Below are 17,356 nucleotides of genomic sequence, written 5' to 3' on the forward strand. Positions count from 1 at the left end.
GAAACTCCCTGGCTTGTGGAGGACAGATGTGTGATAAGCATGAACACAGGCTCATGTACACAGGCTCATGAACACAAGCTCATGAACACAGGATCAGGTCTCATGGAGAGGGTCTGAAATTGAGTCTCATGCGCTGAATAAAAAAAAAAATAACAAAAACAAATTAAGCAAGGTGAAATTGTATGCAATCTTTATATATGCAGGGCAGTGAAATATCACAAAGTACAATGCTGACTAGTACAACAAGTAACATTAGGCCGGGATTGATATTGGGTTGGTTTTTTTTGGGGGGGGGTGTTGTGCAAAACACACACGGAACAGAGTGTGGTGGAGGCTGGGACATGGACAGAGCACAGCTTTCGCGTAGCTTGCGTGTCGCTTCACCGTATTGTCTGTTACCACACGCGGGAGCCAACCCTGATGCGCGGCCTGTGAAATACGACCCAGTGGAGAAGGCGACGTGAGAGGATAGCGCTTGTATTACGCGAAACTCCCTGGCTTGTGGAGGACAGATGTGTGATAAGCATGAACACAGGCTCATGAACACAGGCTCATGAACACAAGCCCATGAACACAGGCGCAGGTCTCATGGAGAGGGTCTGAAATTGAGTCTCATGCGCTGAATAAAAAAAAAAAAAAAAAAACAAATTAAGCAAGGTAAAATTGTATGCAATCTTTATATATGCAGGGCAGTGAAATATCACAAAGTACAATGCTGACTAGTACAACAAGTAACATTAGGCCGGGATTGATAATGGGTTGTTTTTTTTGGGGGGGGGGGTGTTGTGCAAAACACACACGGAACAGAGTGTGTTGGAGGCTGGGACACGGACAGAGCACAGCTTTCGCGTAGCTTGCGTGTCGCTTCACTGTATTGTCTGTTACCACACGCGGGAGCCAACCCTGATGCTCGGCCTGTGAAATGCGACCCAGGGGTACTCTGGGACCCCCGGGGTCCGGAGCTGCCCCGAAGGGGAGCACGAGGGTTTTCCCGACCGAGAGTCCCGACCGAGAGAGTTTTCCCGACCGAGAGTCCCGACCGAGAAAGTTTTCCCGACCGAGAGTCCCGACCGAGAGTCCCGACCGAGAAAGTTTTCCCGACCGAGAGTCCCGACCCAGAGAGTTTTCCCGACCGAGAGTCCCGACCGAGAGACTTTTCCCGACCGAGAGAGTTTTCCCGACCGAGAGTCCAAATGAGGAAGTTTTCAAACAGGCAGTGTGTTTCACAAACTCAGGCTGGTATTTTCAGATCAGCTGCCATTTTCATTGTTTCATTTTATCATGGGTATGTGAAATGTTGTGCCGTGGTTCATCTTACACAATGATGATTGCTAAGCCAGATATGAGTCCTGAACGCCACACAGGCATTTGTAGGAAATCATGGTCAACTTTTGTATCTGTATCGTTTTTAACATTGTAAAAGATGTAAAATGTAGATGAATGTGTTGAGAATAATTAAAAAAACGAAATCCAAAGTATAACATTGACTTGACATTTATTTCTTTTGCATCACACAAAATCCATGCCATTTCACGTACATTACACAGAATCCATGAAAATGGGAAAGTTTTCCCGACCGAGAAAGTTTTCCCGACGGAGAGTCCCGACCGAGAGAGTTTTCCCGACCGAGAGTCCCGACCGAGAAAGTTTTCCCGACCGAGAGGCCCGACCGAGAGACTTTTCCCGACCGAGAGTCCCGACCGAGAAAGTTTTCCCGACCGAGAGTCCCGACCGAGAGAGTTTTCCCGACCGAGAGTCCCGACCGAAAAAGTTTTCCCGACCGAGAGTCCCGACCGAGAGACTTTTCCCGACCGAGAGTCCCGACCGAGAAAGTTTTCCCGACCGAGAGTCAAAATGAGGAAGTTTTCAAACAGGCAGTGTGTTTCACAAACTCAGGCTGGTATTTTCAGATCAGCTGTCATTTTCATTGTTTCATTTTATCATGGGTATGTGAAGTGCCGTGGTTCATCTTACACAATGATGATTGCTAAGCCAGATATGAGTCCTGAACGCCACACAGGCATTTGTAGGAAATCATGGTCAACTTTTGTATCTGTATCGTTTTTAACATTGTAAAAGATGTAAAATGTAGATGAATGTGTTGAGAATAATTAAAAAAACGAAATCCAAAGTATAACTTTGACTTGACATTTATTTCTTTTGCATCACACAAAATCCATGCCATTTCACGTACATTACACAGAATCCATGAAAATGGGAAAGTTTTCCCGACCGAGAAAGTTTTCCCGACGGAGAGTCCCGACCGAGAAAGTTTTCCCGACCGAGAGTCCCGACCGAGAGACTTTTCCCGACCGAGAGTCCCGACCGAGAGAGTTTTCCCGACCGAGAGTCCCGACCGAGAAAGTTTTCCCGACCGAGAGTCCCGACCGAGAGCGCTTGTATTACGCGAAACTCCCTGGCTTGTGGAGGACAGATGTGGGATAAGCATGAACACAGGCTCATGAACACAGGCTCATGAACACAAGCTCATGAACACAGGCGCAGGTCTCATGGAGAGGGTCTGAAATTGAGTCTCATGCGCTGAATAAAAAAAAAAATAACAAAAACAAATTAAGCAAGGTGAAATTGTATGCAATCTTTATATATGCAGGGCAGTGAAATATCACAAAGTACAATGCTGACTAGTACAACAAGTAACATTAGGCCGGGATTGATATTGGGTTGGTTCTGTTTTTTTTGGGGGGGGGTTGTGCAAAACACACACGGAACAGAGTGTGGTGGAGGCTGGGACACGGACAGAGCACAGCTTTCGCGTAGCTTGCGTGTCGCTTCACCGTATTGTCTGTTACCACACGCAGGAGCCAACCCTGATGCGCGGCCTGTGAAATACGACCCAGTGGAGAAGGCGACGTGAGAGGATAGCGCTTGTATTACGCGAAACTCCCTGGCTTGTGGAGGACAGATGTGTGATAAGCATGAACACAGGCTCATGAACACAGGCTCATGAACACAAGCCCATGAACACAGGCGCAGGTCTCATGGAGAGGGTCTGAAATTGAGTCTCATGCGCTGAATAAAAAAAAAAATAACAAAAACAAATTAAGCAAGGTAAAATTGTATGCAATCTTTATATATGCAGGGCAGTGAAATATCACAAAGTACAATGCTGACTAGTACAACAAGTAACATTAGGCCGGGATTGATAATGGGTTGTTTTTTTTGGGGGGGGGGTGTTGTGCAAAACACACACGGAACAGAGTGTGTTGGAGGCTGGGCGACGGACAGAGCACAGCTTTCGCGTAACTTGCGTGTCGCTTCACTGTATTGTCTGTTACCACACGCGGGAGCCAACCCTGATGCTCGGCCTGTGAAATGCGACCCAGGGGTACTCTGGGACCCCCGGGGTCCGGAGCTGCCCCGAAGGGGAGCACGAGGGTTTTCCCGACCGAGAGTCCCGACCGAGAGAGTTTTCCCGACCGAGAAAGTTTTCCCGACCGAGAGTCCCGACCGAGAGTCCCGACCGAGAAAGTTTTCCCGACCGAGAGTCCCGACCGAGAGAGTTTTCCCGACCGAGAGTCCCGACCGAGAGACTTTTCCCGACCGAGAGAGTTTTCCCGACCGAGAGTCCAAATGAGGAAGTTTTCAAACAGGCAGTGTGTTTCACAAACTCAGTCTGGTATTTTCAGATCAGCTGCCATTTTCATTGTTTCATTTTATCATGGGTATGTGAAATGTTGTGCCGTGGTTCATCTTACACAATGATGATTGCTAAGCCAGATATGAGTCCTGAACGCCACACAGGCATTTGTAGGAAATCATGGTCAACTTTTGTATCTGTATCGTTTTTAACATTGTAAAAGCTGTAAAATGTAGATGAATGTGTTGAGAATAATAAAAAAAACGAAATCCAAAGTATAACTTTGACTTGACATTTATTTCTTTTGCATCACACAAAATCCATGCCATTTCACGTACATTACACAGAATCCATGAAAATGGGAAAGTTTTCCCGACTGAGAAAGTTTTCCCGACCGAGTGTCCCGACCGAGAGAGTTTTCCCGACCGAGAGTCCCGACCGAGAAAGTTTTCCCGACCGAGAGTCCCGACCGAGAGACTTTTCCCGACCGAGAAAGTTTTCCCGACCGAGAGAGTTTTCCCGACCGAGAGTCCAAATGAGGAAGTTTTCAAACAGGCAGTGTGTTTCACAAACTCAGTCTGGTATTTTCAGATCAGCTGCCATTTTCATTGTTTCATTTTATCATGGGTATGTGAAATGTTGTGCCGTGGTTCATCTTACACAATGATGATTGCTAAGCCAGATATGAGTCCTGAACGCCACACAGGCATTTGTAGGAAATCATGGTCAACTTTTGTATCTGTATCGTTTTTAACATTGTAAAAGCTGTAAAATGTAGATGAATGTGTTGAGAATAATAAAAAAAACGAAATCCAAAGTATAACATTGACTTGACATTTATTTCTTTTGCATCACACAAAATCCATGCCATTTCACGTACATTACACAGAATCCATGAAAATGGGAAAGTTTTCCCGACCGAGAAAGTTTTCCCGACGGAGAGTCCCGACCGAGAGAGTTTTCCCGACCGAGAGTCCCGACCGAGAAAGTTTTCCCGACCGAGAGTCCCGACCGAGAGACTTTTCCCGACCGAGAGTCCCGACCGAGAAAGTTTTCCCGACCGAGAGTCCAAATGAGGAAGTTTTCAAACAGGCAGTGTGTTTCACAAACTCAGGCTGGTATTTTCAGATCAGCTGTCATTTTCATTGTTTCATTTTATCATGGGTATGTGAAGTGCCGTGGTTCATCTTACACAATGATGATTGCTAAGCCAGATATGAGTCCTGAACGCCACACAGGCATTTGTAGGAAATCATGGTCAACTTTTGTATCTGTATCGTTATTAACATTGTAAAAGATGTAAAATGTAGATGAATGTGTTGATAATCATAAAAAAAAAAACGAAATCCAAAGTATAACTTTGCCATAACATTTATTTCTTTTGCATCACACAAAATCCATGCCATTTCACGTACATTACACAGAATCCATCAAAACGGCCAAACTTTCTTTACACCAAAACTTTCCCGACCGAGAGTCCCGACCGGGAAAGTTTTCCCGACCGAGAGTCCCGACCGAGAGTCCCGACCGAGACAGTTTTCCCAACCGAGAAAGTTTTCCCGACCGAGATAGTTTTCCCGACCGAGAGAGTTTTCCCGACCGAGAGTCCCGACCGAGAAAGTTTTCCCGACCGAGAGTCCCGACCGAGAGAGTTTTCCCGACCGAGAGTCCCGACCGAGAAAGTTTTCCCGACCGAGAGTCCCGACCGAGAAATTTTTCCCGACCGAGAGTCCAAATGAGAAAGTTTTCAAACAGGCAGTGTGTTTCATAGACTCAGGCTGGTATTTTCAGACCAGCTGTCATTTTCATTGTTTCATTTTATCATGGGTATGTGAAATGTTGTGCCGTGGTTCATCTTGCACAATGATGAAACGCCACACAGGCCTACAAACGCCACACAAGCATTTGTAGGAAATCATGGTCAACTTTTGTATGTGTATCGTTTTTAACATTGTAAAAGATGTAAAATGTAGGTGATTGTGTTGAGAATAATAAAAAACGAAATCCAAAGTATTGCTTTCCCATGACATTTATTTCTTTTGCATCACACAAAATCCATGCCATTTCACGTACATTACACAGAATCCATCAAAACGGCAAACCTTTCTTTACACCAAAACTTTCCCGACCGAGGGAGTTTTCCCGACTGAGAGAGTTTTCCCGACCGAGAGTCCCGACCGAGAAAGTACATTTGGTGTACACATTTTAAATTTTGAGCTCGATGCACCAACTCAGTGGAGGTCTCTTCGAGCAAAGTATACTGATAGTTTGACCTTAACAGAGAGGGCAAGCTGTAGGCAAGAGCAAACCCAAGCGGAAGAAGAAATTGAAGCGATGCCCGAGCCTGTTGCAGACTCTGAAGAAGAGTCTTTAGCCACAGCAATAACTGCGTCTTTCAATAAACCTCAACCGGAGCCTCAGCCAGAGCCTTCAACTTCAACTTCCTCCGCGCTAGCCACTGTGGGGTCACATGGGACATGTGCTGACTTGTGTGTGTTGTTGTGAACTTAGACAGATGTACATGTTAAGCTGCGGACATGTTTCCTTTGAGGCATGCATCAAGGAGAACGTGAGGGTAACTGGGAAACGAATGTGTTTTATGTGTAAGGTAGAATGCGCATTTTATCGACCGGTGCACACCAGCTGCGTGTCAGATGTTACCTGCGTTGACTGTAACCAGCGCAGAGTGTACATGATGCTATGCGGTCACGCGACCTGCGCGTGTGTGAACAAAGCTTGTTCAGAATGTAACACCAAACATACCGTGAGAAGTTTCTGTGAATGGATTGACAAACTAACAGCTTATCTGTGTGTATGATACATAAAAAACCTACTACAAGTATAGTAGATGTATTGCCATTACAAGTATTGCCATTATGAGTTTGGCTACTGCATCCAACATATTTTTGTATAATAAAGAACCACAAGTATTTCTACTACAAGTGTTATATTTGTGTATAATAAAAACTATTCTAAAATGGTGAATGTCAGTTACATTCTGTATAACATTCATTTATTGTACTGTGTAACAACATACATATTCAAATGTGATGGGCACAATCATTAACCACACAGTCTCTGTGTCTGCAAAGGCATCGGTTTATTGCAGTGTTTAAGAACATACAGATAAAATTGTACACAGTTAAGAAGAGCATAAACTAAACGCAAAGGGTATGTGATGGGCACAATCATTAACCACACAGTCTCTGTGTCTGCAAAGGCATCTGTTTATTGCAGCGTCTAACAACATACAGATACAATTGTGTGCAGTTGAGAAGAGCGTATTTTTTTTTAAAAAAAAGCAAAGCATACAGCTGTACACAAAAGAAAACAATACTTTGATCATAATGTAAAAGCAAACCGTACCGCTGTACACAAAAGACATCCAAGTGAACAACACTTTGCATTTCCCAAAGTGACACTCGTGTACATGAGCTAGTTTTTTGGCGTGAGGCACTTGCTTTTCTTAAGAAGCTGGAGATCTGCGCAGCAGGGCATACTTGCGGTTGAAAAAACCTCGGTTGAACTAAGAGATCGAGTGGAGATGCTCTGCCTGGTGGTTAGTCGATCAAGATCGCAACGAAGCGATAACTTCCTTACGTGTCAAGTACAGTTGGTTCACAAGGATTTGCATTCGACTTCTTGTTGTTGATCAGAGGCAAGGGAACCACATTGAAATACGCAATCGGTGCAGACGACACGTACACACGATACATCCTATTGTCTACCGCGCAGTCGCCTCACCAGCTTACGTTCCCAGACATGCAATCGCTCATACGTTATTGTATGAAGGATGTGAGCAAGCTTTCAGATGGCAAAGAAGACTACGACATGATCAGAGAACTGCAATGTCACCAGACTCAAAGCGCCGATCAGATCAAGTTCTGTGATAAGCTCGAAGGCTTAAAACTGAGATCAGATCCGCATTGCGAGGTAATAGACCGGCGTACAGACCTCAGAGGGCCACCTGTCGTTCACAGGAATCTAAAACCTAGAATGCGTAATACAGACACAGTGTTCCCGAGGCTGGCGTCGGACAATCCGCCTGTTGTTCACAGAAGCGGGGCTGTACAACCTACGGATTTCAGAGCACCACCTGTTGACAGGGATCTAAATCCCAGGACGTGCAATAAAGACAGTGTTCCCGAGGTCGGCGTCAGACAATCCACCTGTCGTTCACAGAAACTTGAAGCCGAATAATGACAGTCCCACACTCTTCGCCGAAGCGACACCCCGGCCTCTGCCTGTTAGAAACACCAGCTCATCTGGAAAGGACCCTGTCGGATTCGGGGAGGGTTACACTTTGCTGGCAGCTTATTATAACTACGGGAACAACAGTCCGAAGTGAACCAAGATCCAGTCAAACGCAACCGCCATGAAGACGGAGCACCTGTAGGATCCGGAATCCATCAGATACGTTACTGGACCCCTAAAGCTAAGGGTAGCATTAACGATCGTGAGCCCTACGAGTAAGAACACAGCTGTGACACGGACTCTTGATTCTCCCGCACCCATTGTATTAGTGTTTGTGAAGACACGTGAAGATAGAAGTGAAATGTTACACTTTTGTCTGTATGATATTGAACGACACAGTGCTGGCAAAGTATTACATTTCTTTATTTAGGTAAAGTTCACAAGTCAAGGTACATCACCAATACATGCAGGCTAGTTCGCTAACCAACAAGCTACGGGTTACCATTATTCCCAATATAGGTCGAGAATGTCCGAATGAGCTTAAAGTGGCGACAACGGGTCACCTTGAGGCGTCGTGCTATAAGACGTCGGGTTACACGACTAGGCCACGGTGCAAAGAATCCACGTCGCTAATATGTTGTATTTAGCATACTCAGTCAAAGCGAAGCCTCTGTTGATCACATCGACCAGCCAGTATGCATCCAACAGGTCTCATCACCCCAGTGATCCTGGTCTATGTGACATCGTGTGGAGCTACTTCAGAAGAAGGCCCATTCTGGATAGCTCTGTACAACTGTAACTAACGACTACATGTACATATTGAATGTGCACCAAATTTCAAGTAATAAGAGTGGATGAATTACTCAAATGTGATGCGGCTTATCGTAGGTGTGCTAATTGTGAAGTGCAACTTATTTCAAATAAACACCTTGTGTATACATGACAAATGAGCGTCAATGTGTTTCCTTACACATGCAGCCACAGATTATATAGCTGAAATTCATCTAAAAGGTGAGTGTTTCCAAGTGTCCAATGTGATGCACAACACCGCACACGAACATGAAATGTGAACACTTTTATTCAAGCAAGGTAGTTACAAGTATGCCACAACAGTTTATTTTTATTGCAATCAAGCGCACCCGATATAATCATAGGTCGGTCAGGAGAATCATATGGCGGTCGGAAGACCGAGCGCGGTGTCGATATTGAACTGTACAAAATATTGGCCTGCACGAAACTAGGAGAAAAATTTAAATGGGCGTGGTATCCACGGAGGGAAATGATGATGCACGGGGGGGCATACCATTAGGGACATGCGCAACAGGGGAGTGCGTTTTTAAAACGCCCCCCTGTGGCTGAATTTTTTTTTACAATATCAACAAACTGTCCGTGTTTCAGGCGCTCGATCCCTTAACCCTTGTGCACCCTGGACCAAAAAAAAAAAAAAAAGGGAGGGGGGGGGGGGGTCACACAGACCCCGGCAGCGCAGACCCAGGTCTCGTCGCGAAACAGGGCCCCGGCTCGGGGTGGGGGCGGATGGGGGTCAGGTGGACCCCCTGCTATAGCGGGTCTCGTCACAGCGTCGGACAAAGGCACCTAATCGGCTGTAACCCTCCATCGATCGGGTAAGTTACGATGGCAAACCTTGGGGTCTGGAGGGACCCCCAAGCGCCAAGGCAACAACTCTCAACTTCACATCATCATCTTCATCATCATCATCATCGTCTCCTTCTCGAGAGTGTTCACGTAAACCGGCCTCAGTGAGGACCTCGGACTCTCCCTGCCTGCTAGTCCTCCTACCTCCTTCCTCTTGGTTCTCCTGCTCCTCGCAGGGTAGGGCTTAGCCTTACGGGCCCCGGGTTACGCGTAAACCGGCCTAAGTGAGGACCTCGGACGCCTCCTGCATCCCAGTCCTCCTACCTCCTGCTCCTCGGTTCTCCTGCTCCTCGCAGGGTAGGGCTTAGCCTTACGGGCCCCGGGTTACACGTAAACCGGCCTAAGTGAGGACCTCGGACCTTCCATGCCTGCTGGTCCTCCTTCCTCCTTCTGCTCCATTCTCCTGCTCCTCGAAGGCGAGCACCTTGCCGGATGGGCCCCGGTTTACGCATAAACCGGCCTAAGTGAGGACTGGGGTAGCTCTCTACTCCGTGGGTACTCTGTGACCACTTAGTAATGGCGATGGGGTATTTCGCAACCCCAATGCACGTTCGTAAGTTACGATGGGAAACACTGGGGTCTGGAAGGACCCCCAAGCGCCACGGCAACAACTCTCAACTTCATATCATCATCTTCATCATCATCATCATCATCGTCGTCTCCTTCTCGGCAGTGTTCGCGTAAACCAGCCTAAGTGGGGACCTCGGACTCTCCCTGCCTGCTAGTCCTCCTACCTCCTTCTGCTCCGTTCTGCTGCTCCTCGAAGGCAAGCACCTTGTCGGATGGGCCCCGGGTTATGCGTAAACCGGCCTAAGTGAGGACCTCGGACTCTCCCTGCCTCCAAGTCCTCCTTCCTCCTTCTGCTCCGTTCTCCTGCTCCTCACAGGGGAGCCTTTAGCCGGATTGGCCTCGGGTTACGCGTAAACCGGCCTTCGAGAGGAGCAGGGATGTTCTCTACTCCACGATTACTATGGGGTCAAAGCGTACCCACGATGGGGTATTTCGCCACCCCAATACACATTCGTGAGTTACGATGGCAAACACTGGGGTCCGGAGAGACCCCGAACCGCCGGAGGAAACAACTCTCAACTTCACATCATCATCATCATCATCATCATCATCATCATCATCGTCGTCTCCTTCTCGGCAGTGTTCGCGTAAACGGGCCTAAGTGAGGACCTCGGACTCTCCCTGCCTCCAAGTCCTCCTTCCTCCTTCTGCTCGGTTCTCCTGCTCCTCACAGGGGAGCGTTTAGCCGGATGGGCCTCGGGTTACACGTAAACCGGCCTTCGAGAGGAGCAGGGATGTTTTCAACTCCACGATTACTATGGGGTCAAAGTGTACCCACGATGGGGTATTTCGCAACCCCAATACACATTCGTGAGTTACGATGGCAAACACTGGGGTCTGGAGAGACCCCGAACCGCCATTCGTGAGTTACGATGGCAAACACTGGGGTCCGGAGGGACCCCGAACCGCCGGAGGAAACAACTCTCAACTTTAGATCATCATCATCATCATCATCATCATCATCATCGTCGTCGTCGTCTCCTTCTTGGCAGTGTTCGCGTAAATGGCCCTAAGTGAGGACCTCGGACTCTCCCTGCCTCCAAGTCCTCCTTCCTCCTTCTGCTCCGTTCTCCTGCTCCTCACAGGGGAGCGTTTAGCCGGATGGGCCTCGGGTTACGCGTAAAACGGCCTTCGACAGGAGCAGGGATGTTCTCTACTCCACGATTACTATGGGGTCAAAGCGTACCCACGATGGGGTATTTCGCAACCCCAATACACATTCGTAAGTTACGATGGCAAACACTGGGGTCTGGAGGGACCCCGAACCGCCATTCGAAAGTTTCGATGGCAAACACTGGGGTCCGGAGGGACCCCGAACCGCCGGAGCAAACAACTCTCAACTTCAGATCATCATCATCATCATCATCATCATCATCAATGTCTCCTTCTCGGCAGTGTTCGCGTAAACCGGCCTAAGTGAGGACCTCGGACTCTCCCTGCCTCTCCATCCTGCGACCTCCTTCTGCGCCGTTCTCCTGCTCCTCGCAGGTGAGCGCTTTGCCGGATGGGCCTTGGGTTATGCGTAAATGGGCCTGAGTGAGGACCTCGGGCTCTCCGTTGCTCCTCGTCTGCCTTGCTCCTTCTCCATCGTTCTCCTGCGCCTCGCTAGTGAAAGAGCAGCTGTTTGGTCTGCCTATTACGCGAACACCGCCCTCCGTTTGGACCTCGGGCTCTCCGTGCCTCCTCGTCCTCCTTGCTCCCTCTACATCCTTGTCCCGCTCCTCGCTAGAGTACGCTTAGGTTTGCAGAGGGTGGGTTTCGCGAACACCCTCTTCGGTGAAGACCTTGGGATCTCCGTTGCTCCCCGTCTTCCTTGCCCCTTCTACATTACTCTCAAGTGCCTCGCTAGTGAAAGAGCAGCTGTTTGGCCTGCCTATTACGCGAACACCATCCTCCGTTTGGACTTCAGACACTCCTTGCCTCCTCCTCATCCTTGCTCCCTCTACATCATTCAGATGCTCCTCGCTAGCGTACGCTTAGGTCTCCGGAGGGCCGGTTTCGCGAACACCCCCCTTCGGTGAGGACCTCGGGCTTTCCGTGCCTCCGTGTCCTCCTTGCTTTCTCTCCATCATTCTCAAGTGCCTCGCTAGTGAAAGCGCAGCTGTTTGGCCTGCCCATTACGCGAACACCGCCCTCTGTTTATGCTCCTCGCTAGCATACGCTTATGTCTGCGGAGGGCCGGTTTCGCGAACACCCCCTTCGGTGAGGACCTCGGGATCTCCGTTGCTCCGCGTCCTCCTTTCTCCTTCTCCTTCGTTCTCATGCGCCTCGCTAGTGAAAGAGAAGCTGTTTGGCCTGCCTAGTACACGAACACCGCCCTCGGTTTATGCTCCTCGCGAGAGTAGGCTGAGGTCTGCGGAGGGCCTATTATGCGAACACTGCCCTCCAGTTGGATCTCGGGCTCTCCGTTGCTCCTCGTCCTCCTCGCTCCCTCTACATCGTTCTCAAGCGCCTCGCTAGTAAAAGAGAAGCTGTTTGGCCTTCCTATTACGCGAACACCGCCCTCCAGTTGGATCTCGGGCTCTCCGTTGCTCCTCGTCCTCCTCGCTCCCTCTACATCGTTCTCAAGCGCCTCGCTTGTAAAAGAGAAGCTGTTTGGCCTGCCCATTACGCGAACACCGCCCTCCGTTTATGCTCCTCGCTAGCGTACGCTTATGTCTGCGGAGGGCCGGTTTCTTGAACACCGCCATCGGTGAGGACCTCTGGATCTCCTTTGCTCCTCGTCCTCCCTGCTTTCTCTCCATCATTCTCAAGTGCCTCGCTAGTGAAAGCGCAGCTGTTTGGCCTGCCCATTACGCGAACACCGCCCTCCGTTTATGCTCCTCGCTAGCGTACGCTTATGTCTGCGGAGGACCGGTTTCGCGAACACCCCCTTCGGTGAGGACCTCGGGATCTCCGTTGCTCCGCGTCCTCCTTGCTCCTTCTCCTTCGTTCTCATGCGCCTCGCTAGTGAAAGAGAAGCTGTTTGGCCTTCCTATTACGCGAACACTGCCCTCCAGTTGGACCTCGGGCTCTCCGTTGCTCCTCGTCCTCCTTGCTCCCTCTACATCGTTCTCAAGTGCCTCGCTAGTGAAAGCGAAGCTGTTTTGCCTGCCTATTACGTGAACACCGCCCTCCAGTTGGACCTCGGGCTCTCCGTGTCTCCTCCTCCTCCTTGCTCCCTCTCATTGTTCTCAAGTGCCTCGCTAGTGAAAGAGCAGCCGTTTGGCCTACCCATTACGTGAACATGGCCCTCCATTTATGCTCCTCGCGAGCGTACGCTTAGGCCTGCGGATGGCCGGTTTCACGAACACCGCCCTCTAGTTGGACCTCGGGCTCTCCGTTTCTCCTCGTACTCCTTACTCCCTCTACATCTTTCTCAAGCGCCTCGCTAGTGAAAGAGCAGCTCTGTGGCCTGCCTACTACGCGAACACTGCCCTCCGTTTGGACTTCAGACACTCCTTGCCTCCTCCTCATCCTTGCTCCCTCTACATCGTTCTCAAGTGCCTCGGTAGCGTACGCTTAGGTCTGCGGAGGGCGGGTTACGCGAACACCACCATTTTTGAGGAACCCAGTACCTCCTACACACACACACACAAACAGACACACACACACACACACACACACACGAGGCAGTGAGGAGGAGAAGGAGGTTGTTGCTACGCCTGCGTCGCGAAACCAGGGCTCATTGTGTGCGCGCCCGGAGTAGCTACGGGGAAACACGTGGGACAACCGACCAGTTTGGGGTCATGGTTTATTCAACGCGTATTTTCAGTGTGGTTTAACTTGGTAATCTGATCTGAAAGACTTTCCCTGAATGTGCCTTAATTTCACCTCTTTTTCCTTTCTCCTTTTCTTAGCTTACTGAAAATGTTGGCGACCAAAGGCCGGATTCAGGGACGTGTGCTGCTTGTGCTACTCGCGTTACGTGGGCAAACTGCTCGCTGTCATCATCGATACAAAGGTAAAGTGCAATCCCAGGGTTGTGTGCTGCTTGTGGTACTCGCTTTATGTAGACAAACTGCTTGCTGTCAACATCGATACAAAGATAACAAAAGAATAGCCTAGTGTAACGTAGTGTTTCATGTTTTGTTTTGTTTTTTTCTAGAATGATTCAAATGTAACCATCGTTTCCCCAACCCCGCAGGCTCTGCGACCCGTGAAGAACTGAGACTCCTTCTGGTCGGTAAAACAGGCTCGAGAAAGAGTGCGTCCGGAAACACCATCCTGGGGGATGCGTACGCTTTCAAAGAGGACGTTTCGCCCGAGTCTCTCACCGACAGCTGTCTCAGAAAAGAGGCAGAGGGCGACAAACTGGTGGGAGAGGATGTGGTGAAAATCGGCCAGCTGCGGCTGGTCACAGAGTGTTACAAAGGAGATTACTGAGATTCGTTTGTAACAAAAGGCTGATTCTTTCAATGCACGCATCCTACGGTGAGATTTATATCATGTATTCACAGCCACCAGAGGCGCTGTACAGCACCGAGTGCCTGAAACACAGACAGTTTGTTGATATTTTTTTAATGTAAACCTTCTTTTTTTTTCATGTAAACCTGTTCTTGACATATCTACTGAGATTCGTTTGTCTTGAAAGGCTGATTCAACCCCGTTGTTGACTTTTATTTTGCCTTCCAGATTGCCTCAGTTGTATCGTGAGTGTAATTTCAAATAAAATAAAATAAAACTCAGAAGCATCTGTGTGTTGTATTCTTCTTCTTCTTCTTCTTCTTCTTCTCATCATTATTATTATTATTATTATTATTATTATTATTATTATTATTATCATTATTATTATTATTATTGTGATTATGCTTCATTTTCATGTACTGGGGTATCAATGACCCCCATGGTGCCACAGCAGCTTCTGTGCGTGGTCCCCAAGTGCTACGTTTTCTTTCCCGATCCCCTGACGAACCCATTAGAATCGCTCTGGGGCACTCTTCGACCCCAAATGATCATTCTGGGTTTTTTTTAACATTTTCATTCACCGGTCTCTACTGAGGTTGGGGTACTCTGGGACCCCCGGGGTCTGGGGCTGCCCCGAAGGGAAGCATGAGGGTTAACATTTTCATTCACCGGTCTCTACTGAGGGTGGGGTACTCTGAGACCCCCGGGGTCTGGGGCTGCCCCGAAGGGGAGCATGAGGGTTAACAGCGGCCTCCCATGGACGAACGCCATAGAGCCTGCCCGAAACTAGGAGAAAAATTGAAACGGGAGTGGCATCCGGGGAGGGAAACGTGGGTGTACGGGGCGCGGGAGCCAACCCTGATGCACGGCCTGTGAAATACGACCCAGTGGAGAAGGCGACGTGAGAGGATAGTGCTTGTATTACGCGAAACTCCCTGGCTTGTGGAGGACAGATGTGTGATAAGCATGAACACAGGCTCATGAACACAGGCTCATGAACACAAGCTCATGAACACAGGCGCAGGTCTCATGGAGAGCGTCTGAAATTGAGTCTCATGCGCTGAATAAAAAAAAAACAAAACAAATTAGGCAAGGTGAAATTGTAGGCCGGGAGTGATATTGGGTTGGTTCTGTTTTTTTTGGGGGGGGTTGTGCAAAACACACACGGAACAGAGTGTGGTGGAGGCTGGGACACGGACAGAGCACAGCTTTCGCGTAGCTTGCGTGTCGCTTCACCGTATTGACTGTTACCACACGCGGGAGCCAACCCTGATGCGCGGCCTGTGAAATACGACCCAGTGGAGAAGGCGACGTGAGAGGATAGCGCTTGTATTGCGCGAAACTCCCTGGCTTGTGGAGGACAGATGTGTGATAAGCATGAACACAGGCTCATGAACACAGGCTCATGAACACAAGCTCATGAACACAGGCGCAGGTCTCATGGAGAGGGTCTGAAATTGAGTCTCATGCGCTGAATAAAAAAAAACAAAACAAATTAGGCAGGGTGAAATTGTAGGCCGGGAGTGATATTGGGTTGGTTCTTTTTTTGGGGGGGGGGGTTGTGCAAAACACACACGGAACAGAGTGTGGTGGAGGCTGGGACACGGAAAGAGTACAGCTTTCGCGTAGCTTGCGTGTCGCTTCACCGTATTGTCTGTTACCACACGCGGGAGCCAACCCTGATGCGCGGCCTGTGAAATACGACCCAGTGGAGAAGGCGATGTGAGAGGATAGCGCTTGTATTACGCGAAACTCCCTGGCTTGTGGAGGACAGATGTGTGATAAGCATGAACACAGGCTCATGAACACAGGCTCATGAACACAAGCTCATGAACACAGGCGCAGGTCTCATGGAGAGGGTCTGAAATTGAGTCTCATGCGCTGAATAAAAAAAAATAAAAACAAATTAAGCAAGGTGAAATTGTATGCAGTCTTTATATATGCAGGGTAGTGAAATATCACAAAGTGCAATGCTGACTAGTACAACAAGTAACATTAGGCCGGGAGTGATATTGGGTTGGTTCTTTTTTTTGGGGGGGGGGGTGTTGTGCAAAACACACACGGAACAGAGTGTGGTGGAGGCTGGGACACGGACAGAGCAGAGCTTTCGCGTAGCTTGCGTGTCGCTTCACCGTATTGTCTGTTACCACACGCGGGAGCCAACCCTGATGCACGGCCTGTGAAATACGACCCAGTGGAGAAGGCAACGTGAGAGGATAGCGCTTGTATTACGCGAAACTCCCTGGCTTGTGGAGGACAGATGTGTGATAAGCATGAACACAGGCTCATGAACACAGGCTCATGAACAAAAGCTCATGAACATAGGCGCAGGTCTCATGGAGAGGGTCTGAAATTGAGTCTCATGCGCTGAATAAAAAAAAATAACAAAAACAAATTAAGCAAGGTGAAATTGTATGCAATCTTTATATATGCAGGGCAGTGAAATATCACAAAGTACAATGCTGACTAGTACAACAAGTAACATTAGGCCGGGATTGATATTGGGTTGGTTCTTTTTTTTGGGGGGGGGGTGTTGTGCAAAACACACACGGAACAGAGTGTGGTGGAGGCTGGGACACGGACAGAGCACAGCTTTCGCGTAGCTTGCGTGTCGCTTCACCGTATTGTCTGTTACCACACGCGGGAGCCAACCCTGATGCTCGGCCTGTGAAATGCGACCCAGGGGTACTCTGGGACCCCCGGGGTCCGGAGCACATAATAATTATGTTTAAAAGCTGTTGGTGGTCAGACTTTTATTGTGAAAGGCTTCATAGTTGCACGTCTGTCGGATTTAAAGGTGAACAGTAGTTTTTTTGTATGGCTGCTGAGGTGCACAGAATGAGCAGGTGCAAGTTAAACTTTGAGACGTTTCTCTTCACGTTAAGGAAAAAGCCGAACAGTGACGAAGACTTCCGGGTAGAAAGGACTAGTTTTCTTTGTTAGGATGAAGCT

General features: G+C 48.8%; 1 protein-coding gene across 1 annotated transcript in view; it reads left to right on the plus strand.

Moving 5' to 3' along the window:
- Window positions 1-17,356, plus strand: part of LOC134622834 (uncharacterized) — an 822,926-nt gene that overhangs the window by 674,173 nt on the left and 131,397 nt on the right. The gene's annotated exons all lie outside the window — the stretch shown is intronic.

Source organism: Pelmatolapia mariae, linkage group LG3_W (assembly GCF_036321145.2).
Source record: "Pelmatolapia mariae isolate MD_Pm_ZW linkage group LG3_W, Pm_UMD_F_2, whole genome shotgun sequence".
Taxonomy (NCBI): domain Eukaryota; kingdom Metazoa; phylum Chordata; class Actinopteri; order Cichliformes; family Cichlidae; genus Pelmatolapia; species Pelmatolapia mariae.